The sequence below is a fragment of the Pempheris klunzingeri genome, chromosome 2, assembly GCF_042242105.1.
Source record: "Pempheris klunzingeri isolate RE-2024b chromosome 2, fPemKlu1.hap1, whole genome shotgun sequence".
Taxonomy (NCBI): domain Eukaryota; kingdom Metazoa; phylum Chordata; class Actinopteri; order Acropomatiformes; family Pempheridae; genus Pempheris; species Pempheris klunzingeri.
Window position 1 is genome coordinate 1,815,555 of NC_092013.1, and position 10,538 is coordinate 1,826,092.

The following is a 10,538-nucleotide window of genomic DNA, read 5'->3' on the forward strand; positions in this document are numbered from 1 at the left end:
GCTGGAGGCCAGCAGGCACCACTGTGCTGCCCCGCAACCAAATACCCGTTCAAACATTTGTATGAGAGTCTTTCTTCCTCAGTAAAGAATTTTAATATTATTTCCCCCTTTGGATCAACAGGGAATTAGGCCTAATGTATGGTGGCTTTTCCACCCTGCCAGCACTGGCTCTGTGCTACTTAAAGAATTTGGATTTCAAATATTTGCAATATATGCATATATGTGATTTCCAGTCCAACTCAATATCCTTCTGTAATGTTCTCCTTTCATGATCCAGGGCATAATAAGGGCGTCGGGAGGGACACCTTACTCTGTGCTGACTCTAAGATCATAAAGGAAATTAAAACCAAACGCTGCAGGGCTGGAGACAGATGGCATTTCAGCTAATGAGAGCACAGTGACAGATGGGAAGTTCACTCCTCTCACAGAGCCTCTGATTGGTGCTGTGTTGTATTCAAACTGAAATTAGGTGAGAAATACCGAAGAGGTTAGAATCACAAACATGCGCATGTCTTCAATGTTTTGAGAAATGCTGACAGGATAATTGTACGAGCATTTTACCGTGTTTACTTGTGGAGTAACGGTGCCCATGCCAGCTCACTGTGTACCAATAAAAACAGAGTCAATATTAGAAACACGTCTCTGGAGCAGCTCAACAGCAGCACAAACTGCAGCCTCCAAAATAAGAGCACAGCTGAATCGGCTCCTTTCTAAACTGAAAACTGAATGTTTCTTTTCTCATTAAAGGCTCATTTATTATTAGAGGGTCAAATAAACCCTATTGGTGCATATTTTGGTATCTAAATGAAAGTGCATTGACTAAAAGTTCTTTGTCTACGTTAAGGAAAGGATCCCTACAGAGACAGACCTGTCAGATCCTTTTTCTTTAACCACACATGATCATTATAGCGCTCTCTTCAAAGCCGCCAGATTCAACTGACTAAACAGTATTTTTGCCCTCCCAGAACGCAGGACTGGTCGCTGGTCTTCCACTGCCTCCATCCTGTGTTACTGTTTTTTGTGTTCGATGTGAACGAACCCTTTAAAACACCAAAGTCACCAAATAATACAAATGAACTAACAGATCAAGGCACCAGCAGACCAGCAGCTCCTGTGTGTCTATGAGGTAAAATCAGCAGGTTTGTGGTGAAACAAAAAGGATGTTACAGCTACTGATGAACCCACTGTTTGTCACCAGTGAAGTTAGAAAGTTCCCCAAATGTGTAGGCTGCTGTTCCCTCAGTGCTGTTCTTAATTACTGCTGATTTAACCTTCTTATGTGTGGACTGCATCATCGTTTGTGTTATGTGATTGTAATATCATTCACATTGTGATGGCATAAAGATTTTCTATGGTGAAAACCGGTGCAATCTGTGCTGCATTCAAGCCTTCGTTGTGTGCTTGTGTTTTTTTCACCCTATATAATAAAAACCACTTGACTTTTCCTCTACCAGAGTCAGACATGTACAGGTCCTGTACACCAAGAAGAATCCTGCAGAAATATTTCTTGGAGAAAAGTTCTTTGTTGTTCTGGGAGTTATTCTCTTTGGAAACACAATAAGTTTTAAAACGAGGAGATAGTTGTTAATAATGGCCCATTGATTCATAGCCTTAAAAATGATTATTATGAAGTCAATCAGCTTTTGCTGATGCAGGCAGGTATTTCTGTAGATTTTAGGTAGACTGCTGGTGGTGGTTTTCAGCTGCACAGCACACTATGTTCCTTTACTACAGAAACAAGTAATGTGACCCTCTGGTCATAAAAAGTGAAATTAGAATCATGTAAATCTCCTGTATAAAAACGTCAGGCTTGCTGAGCCAAAGATCAGTTATTATGGACAAATGTGTCGCTACAAATCATTTTCTGTTGAATGCTGGGAGCTGCCCCCGACACTTCATAAATGATGGTTCTCAGTAAAGACAAACGGCTGATGTTAGAGTCACTTTGGTGATGGTGAAAGTGACCAACAAGTAGGCATCCTATGGGCTTAGTAAAAAGCTTTTAGTGTGGCAGGAAGAGTGAAGCAGGAGTCAGGAAGAAGACAGAGGGGCAGCAGTTCTTCTGTCTCAATAAACACAGTAACGTATACATCTGTGGAGCTGCAGCTTGTTTTCTTTGGCTTTTCTTTCTCCCTGCAGATATGGGCAGAAACTCTGGGAGACCGAGCTGCTGACAATGCAGCAAGTGTCCCCGACCGACGAGACCGAGACCAAGAGCGGAGGATGTTATGTAACACGCTCAGACTTCCATACCCACACGCTCACACAGCAGCAGAACGTAGAGCGGCCGCCCTTTAATTCAATCTGCCTGCTGGACGGTCAGCTCGCAAGCAGAGCCAAAAGCAGCAGCTCACATTTAAGGCCCATTGAGTCATTCTTCACTTTCTGATTTATTTAACATAACAACAACTCTTTTGTGTCAAGAGTGAATTTAAAGGAAAATATTTGCCTGTTTTCGATACAGACATGAGGTTTTATTCTCATCGCACGCAGTAAGAACCACAAGCTTTACAGTCAACATGGCGGTGAAGAAAACACAAACAGGGATGTATTGGATTTAGTTATTAACCTTAGTAGATCTTAACATCAGATCAATTCATCTGCAGAGGCTCCAGTTCAAAAAGAGACCAAACTTTTCCTGAGCCACCACAAAGGCCTGGAACAGCCGTTAGGTCGGGCCTGTCTTTAGACTGGCTGAGTGACGGAGATCCTTTTGCTCTGTGATGTCAAACTGAAGCAGATGTTGGTGACTCGTGGCCCTGACTGGCCAGTTAAGCGAAGTGAGGAGTTAACCTTCAATGACGGTATAAAACAGGACAGTCAGTAACAAAACCAAGCCGCTCTGCTGCGACAAACTGCATCTTCTTCATCTGAGCTGACTGAAACTCAAATCTCATCAGCCCATGACTGTGCCCCCCCCCCCCTCTGCTCCCTGCCTGTGCTTTCACTTCTGAAAGAAGACATTTGCTTCAGCATCTTTTCTTAATAACACAGCGCCTCCTGCTGTCCTAAAACTAGCATTTCTCTTTAAAGCTGAAATACCACAAAGGCCCAGTGTACAGACACAGATCAGTTTTTCACAGCTGCTCAGTCACTCAGATCAGGATCTCATGTTTCACTTTATTAGGTACACCTGTACTATCAAATGTATTCATGAAAAGGAGTCCAGCTGTTCTAGGATCTATAATCCTTGTGTGGTGAGTGGAAACACTGTTGGTGGATTTGAAACCACTTCAGGTTAAATGAAATAAAAGTGCAGATTTAGTGAGTTTTATGGTCAAAAAGAACCTAAATACACAGAGTAAATGTGCAGGTTCCTACTGATGGATCAAAAAATCCAGTAACATGATATTAAATTCACTGTGAAATTTCTTTGAGGCTTCCTGCTCATCTGGGCATTGTGGGTAATAAGATAGACAGCAGAATGAAAAACTCAGAATCAGAGGGAGGATAGATTGAGATAATAGAGTAGTAGACAGTGCTGTGCTCTCCTCTCCATAGAGAAGCTGTACAGATCCTGCTGCCACAGAAAGCATCCTGAAAGACTCACCCCATCCAGCACATCACCTGTTCCAACTGTAACCTTCAGGGAGACGGTACAGGACAATAAAAGCCAAAACCAGACTGAAAAATCACAATAATACATGAACACTGAAGGGCATGCCTCTTCTTCTCACTAACCTGTGCAGTATTCTACCTTGTGCCATCCATTTTAAATCTTTTAATCTTTGATTTATCTTTATGATCTTTATTTATTTCAAAGTTTGCTTTATTTGCACTGAATAGGATTGCATACAATTTGATTGTACTTTTGTATAATGATAATAAAGATTCCTGATTCCTGCTGGGATACAGATGAAAGCAGAGCTGAAACAACTAATTAATTAGTGACTTGATGTAAAAGAGTCAGCAATGACTTTAATTACCCACAAATTGTTCCAGGTCATTTTGAAAGTACAAGTTCCAGTCCTCATTTATGAAGATCTGCCTCTTTATTTGTCTCATGTGATAAACTAAAAAAATCAAACAATATAACAAAACAAAGCAATAAAAGCAGTGATGGACATGTTTTCAGGATGTAGTCATAGCCACAATAACACACATGCTGTTAAGAAAATGAGGACGCTGTCTTGGGCCATCCCTCTGTTTGTAGAGAAGCTCTGAATATAACAACACAGCAATCAGGGCATGGGGAGGAGGCAAGAGGAAACAGCTGGCTATTCTCTGATAGATGTTCAAAACAATGAAGTGTGAGTGTTTTGGTGGGATCTAAGGCCACTCTGCGAAGTAAAAGTTTTCCCACATTGGTCACACCAGAACGGTTTCTCTCCAGTGTGAATGCGTTGATGGATCCTTAAGTTAGCTGATTTACTGAAAGTTTTCCCACACTGGTCACAGCTATACGGTTTCTCTCCAGTGTGAATGCGTTGATGGCTCCTTAAGTGACCTGATGCAGTGAAAGCTTTCCCACACTGGTCACAGCTATACGGTTTCTCTCCAGTGTGAATGCGTTGATGGCTCCTTAAGCTAGCTGACTGACTGAAAGTTTTCCCACACTGGTCACAGCTATACGGTTTCTCTCCAGTGTGAATGCGTTGATGGATCCTAAAGCTAGCTGACTGACTGAAAGTTTTCCCACACTGGTCACAGCTGTACGGTTTCTCTCCAGTGTGAATACGTTGATGGATCCTTAAGTTAGCTGATTCACTGAAAGCTTTCCCACATTGGTCACAGCTGTGCAGTTTCTCTCCAGTGTGAATGCGTTGATGTCTCTTTAAGTGAGCTGATACAGTGAAAGCTTTCCCACATTGGTCACAGCTGTACGGTTTCTCTCCAGTGTGAATACGTTGATGGATCCTTAAGTTAGCTGATTCACTGAAAGCTTTCCCACATTGGTCACAGCTGTGCAGTTTCTCTCCAGTGTGAATGCGTTGATGTCTCTTTAAGTGAGCTGATACAGTGAAAGCTTTCCCACATTGGTCACAGCTATACGGTTTCTCTCCAGTGTGAATACGTTGATGGATCCTTAAGTTAGCTGATTCACTGAAAGTTTTCCCACACTGGTCACAGCTATACGGTTTCTCTCCAGTGTGAATACGTTGATGGATCCTTAAGTTAGCTGATTCACTGAAAGTTTTCCCACACTGGTCACAGCTATACGGTTTCTCTCCAGTGTGAATGCGTTGATGGTTCCTTAAGTGACCTGACTGACTGAAAGTTTTCCCACACTGGTCACAGCTGTGCAGTTTCTCTCCCAAATGAAGTCTCTGATGAACCTTTAAATCATTTCGTGTTGTGAAGGATTTGTCACAGTGCTGACAGCGGTGACAAGCGGGTCCATCTCTTCCTCTGCGTTTCTATAGCAACAGACACACAACAAAGAGAGAGTAAATGAGACGTCATGGTGGAACGAGCTATCTAGAACCATGAATCACATTTGGTGCATGTCTATGCAACATAACCCAGAGTCCAGGCTGACTAATGCAGTACCAGCTGTGACAACCAACTGCAGGAGCCTGGGGAGGCACAGACCTCTACAGACATTCACAGCCCCCCACCAATCTCCATTATCTAGTTGCATTTTAGGAAATATAAGATTGAAGGGTGATCTGATCAATCCCTCTGACTTTCTGTGGTCTCAACATTTACTTTCAAGTATTTAGACTTGATGTGTAGTGCACAGCTATAACCTACTACTTTCTAGTTCCTTATACCTGTTGCATTTCATTCATGTTTATTTTATATTTCATTGTGTCAGCTTGAAACCATAAAACCATGTAGTGTAGTCGAACAGGACTGTGGATGGTGAATCAAATCCCAAACAATCCATGAACCAATGAATGACATGTCTCTATTGCACTTCATTGTATTGACCACTAGGTGTGCTACTGAGCTCTGTGTCATTGAAGCCTCGAGGAATGAACCATTTTTTTAACCAAGTGTCGTTGGTGTTGGCCATCACTAACTATGGGCCAGTTTTAGTTCCTAACAGTCGGATCAATGGTCTCTATGAAGGCCAATCAGAATAGATGATCACATGACGCACAATAGATCCGCTTTGATTGACGGCTCACTGACAGTTTAGTGTCCATGTCGGCGACAAAGAGACAGTGAGCAGATGTTTGTTTGTAGCCTCTTGGGGGCAAAAGCATCAGGGCTGAATCCCTCTGACTTTCTGTGGTCTGAAAGTCACTTTGAGGATTTCTCAACATTCACTTTCAACTTGTATTTCACAAACATCACTTCCACTCTGCTGTGTCCAGTCTCTCCAGTCTGGAGCCGCTCTGGGACGCCTCCCCTTTGATTTGCGCACATTGGAATGAACTTTTGGAGTTCTTCTATCGGACAAACAGGCGGCAGCACATTTTCTTTGGCGCCAGCTTCACTTGTGATCTCAAAATGTTGGTCAGTACGTTTCATTTGTAAAAGGAAGTAAAAGAGCGCTAAAAGGAGTAAAAAGTGTTCTTTGACTGAGGACATTTGTTGTTCTATTGTTGCTGAGTTCACTCGCTCACAGAGAAAATGCAGAAATCCATCAAGACAAAGAAAAGAGACGAAAGCCACGCGGACCCCTGAGCCTGTTCCTCGTGTCTTGGTCTCGTGCTGAAGTCATGAACACTGACCTGAACATCGGTGCTATCAGAGGACGAGCCTGTTTGTCTTCTGAGCTCCGGCTTCTGCTTCTCCATCGTCCCGCAGGTCTCCGTGGTTCCTGCTGGACCGTGTAGTCCTGCTCTGACTCTGGACTCTGTCCTCGGAGACTCTCCGGGCTCAGACGAAGCAGCACCGCTGGATCTCGCGGAGCCTTTGTAGTCTCGCGATGTCACGTCGTCTCGCGGGCTCTTATTGGCTCGTTTGGAGTGAGCTGCCCTTTCTCTAAGTCCCGCCCCTTAGTTACTGTTGCTAAGGCCGCTTTGAATCAGTGGCTCCTTGATTTCAGGCAGAAGATGAAGTTTAGTTTGGTGGTTTCCCTCCATCAAGTTTCTCCAAACTCAACAACTCCTGAATGTGTCAGATTGTTAAAGACAGTCTGGGACTTTCTCCCTGGGCCTCAAAGCAGTCGGCCTCTACTGGTCACTGTTTAAATGGTGAAACAGTTTGTTCACAGACATCTGCTAATGGGCCATAGGTGTGTCGTTGTCCTAAAAGGTCTCCCAGCCCCCACAGGCTGGATTATCACACTGAGTGTAAGGGCCCTGAACACCTTGATGTCTTTGTCTCCTCCACACAATGGAGGAGTTCATGAATTAAAAAGCAGCAGCAGAATCATTGTCTTGGCTGTAAGAATCAGGCATCATATTGGTTTCACCTGAACTGACACAACAACACAATAGTAACGGTGCCCATGCCAGCTCACTGTGTACCAATAAAAACAGAGTCAATATTAGAAACACGTCTCTGGAGCAGCTCAACAGCAGCACAAACTGCAGCCTCCAAAATAATCTTTTCTCATTAAAGGCTCATTTATTATTAGAGGGTCAAATAAACCCTATTGGTGCATATTTTGGTATCTAAATGAAAGTGCATTGACTAAAAGTTCTTTGTCTACGTTAAGGAAAGGATCCCTACAGAGACAGACCTGTCAGATCCTTTTTCTTTAACCACACATGATCATTATAGCGCTCTCTTCAAAGCCGCCAGATTCAACTGACTAAACAGTATTTTTGCCCTCCCAGAACGCAGGACTGGTCGCTGGTCTTCCACTGCCTCCATCCTGTGTTACTGTTTTTTGTGTTCGATGTGAACGAACCCTTTAAAACACCAAAGTCACCAAATAATACAAATGAACTAACAGATCAAGGCACCAGCAGACCAGCAGCTCCTGTGTGTCTATGAGGTAAAATCAGCAGGTTTGTGGTGAAACAAAAAGGATGTTACAGCTACTGATGAACCCACTGTTTGTCACCAGTGAAGTTAGAAAGTTCCCCAAATGTGTAGGCTGCTGTTCCCTCAGTGCTGTTCTTAATTACTGCTGATTTAACCTTCTTATGTGTGGACTGCATCATCGTTTGTGTTATGTGATTGTAATATCATTCACATTGTGATGGCATAAAGATTTTCTATGGTGAAAACCGGTGCAATCTGTGTTGCATTCAAGCCTTCGTTGTGTGCTTGTGTTTTTTTCACCCTATATAATAAAAACCACTTGACTTTTCCTCTACCAGAGTCAGACATGTACAGGTCCTGTACACCAAGAAGAATCCTGCAGAAATATTTCTTGGAGAAAAGTTCTTTGTTGTTCTGGGAGTTATTCTCTTTGGAAACACAATAAGTTTTAAAACGAGGAGATAGTTGTTAATAATGGCCCATTGATTCATAGCCTTAAAAATGATTATTATGAAGTCAATCAGCTTTTGCTGATGCAGGCAGGTATTTCTGTAGATTTTAGGTAGACTGCTGGTGGTGGTTTTCAGCTGCACAGCACACTATGTTCCTTTACTACAGAAACAAGTAATGTGACCCTCTGGTCATAAAAAGTGAAATTAGAATCATGTAAATCTCCTGTATAAAAACGTCAGGCTTGCTGAGCCAAAGATCAGTTATTATGGACAAATGTGTCGCTACAAATCATTTTCTGTTGAATGCTGGGAGCTGCCCCCGACACTTCATAAATGATGGTTCTCAGTAAAGACAAACGGCTGATGTTAGAGTCACTTTGGTGATGGTGAAAGTGACCAACAAGTAGGCATCCTATGGGCTTAGTAAAAAGCTTTTAGTGTGGCAGGAAGAGTGAAGCAGGAGTCAGGAAGAAGACAGAGGGGCAGCAGTTCTTCTGTCTCAATAAACACAGTAACGTATACATCTGTGGAGCTGCAGCTTGTTTTCTTTGGCTTTTCTTTCTCCCTGCAGATATGGGCAGAAACTCTGGGAGACCGAGCTGCTGACAATGCAGCAAGTGTCCCCGACCGACGAGACCGAGACCAAGAGCGGAGGATGTTATGTAACACGCTCAGACTTCCATACCCACACGCTCACACAGCAGCAGAACGTAGAGCGGCCGCCCTTTAATTCAATCTGCCTGCTGGACGGTCAGCTCGCAAGCAGAGCCAAAAGCAGCAGCTCACATTTAAGGCCCATTGAGTCATTCTTCACTTTCTGATTTATTTAACATAACAACAACTCTTTTGTGTCAAGAGTGAATTTAAAGGAAAATATTTGCCTGTTTTCGATACAGACATGAGGTTTTATTCTCATCGCACGCAGTAAGAACCACAAGCTTTACAGTCAACATGGCGGTGAAGAAAACACAAACAGGGATGTATTGGATTTAGTTATTAACCTTAGTAGATCTTAACATCAGATCAATTCATCTGCAGAGGCTCCAGTTCAAAAAGAGACCAAACTTTTCCTGAGCCACCACAAAGGCCTGGAACAGCCGTTAGGTCGGGCCTGTCTTTAGACTGGCTGAGTGACGGAGATCCTTTTGCTCTGTGATGTCAAACTGAAGCAGATGTTGGTGACTCGTGGCCCTGACTGGCCAGTTAAGCGAAGTGAGGAGTTAACCTTCAATGACGGTATAAAACAGGACAGTCAGTAACAAAACCAAGCCGCTCTGCTGCGACAAACTGCATCTTCTTCATCTGAGCTGACTGAAACTCAAATCTCATCAGCCCATGACTGTGCCCCCCCCCCCTCTGCTCCCTGCCTGTGCTTTCATTTGTGAAAGAAGACATTTGCTTCAGCATCTTTTCTTAATAACACAGCGCCTCCTGCTGTCCTAAAACTAGCATTTCTCTTTAAAGCTGAAATACCACAAAGGCCCAGTGTACAGACACAGATCAGTTTTTCACAGCTGCTCAGTCACTCAGATCAGGATCTCATGTTTCACTTTATTAGGTACACCTGTACTATCAAATGTATTCATGAAAAGGAGTCCAGCTGTTCTAGGATCTATAATCCTTGTGTGGTGAGTGGAAACACTGTTGGTGGATTTGAAACCACTTCAGGTTAAATGAAATAAAAGTGCAGATTTAGTGAGTTTTATGGTCAAAAAGAACCTAAATACACAGAGTAAATGTGCAGGTTCCTACTGATGGATCAAAAAATCCAGTAACATGATATTAAATTCACTGTGAAATTTCTTTGAGGCTTCCTGCTCATCTGGGCATTGTGGGTAATAAGATAGACAGCAGAATGAAAAACTCAGAATCAGAGGGAGGATAGATTGAGATAATAGAGTAGTAGACAGTGCTGTGCTCTCCTCTCCATAGAGAAGCTGTACAGATCCTGCTGCCACAGAAAGCATCCTGAAAGACTCACCCCATCCAGCACATCACCTGTTCCAACTGTAACCTTCAGGGAGACGGTACAGGACAATAAAAGCCAAAACCAGACTGAAAAATCACAATAATACATGAACACTGAAGGGCATGCCTCTTCTTCTCACTAACCTGTGCAGTATTCTACCTTGTGCCATCCATTTTAAATCTTTTAATCTTTGATTTATCTTTATCATCTTTATTTATGTCAAAGTTTGCTTTATTTGCACTGAATAGGATTGCATACAATTTGATTGTACTTTTGTATAATGATAACAA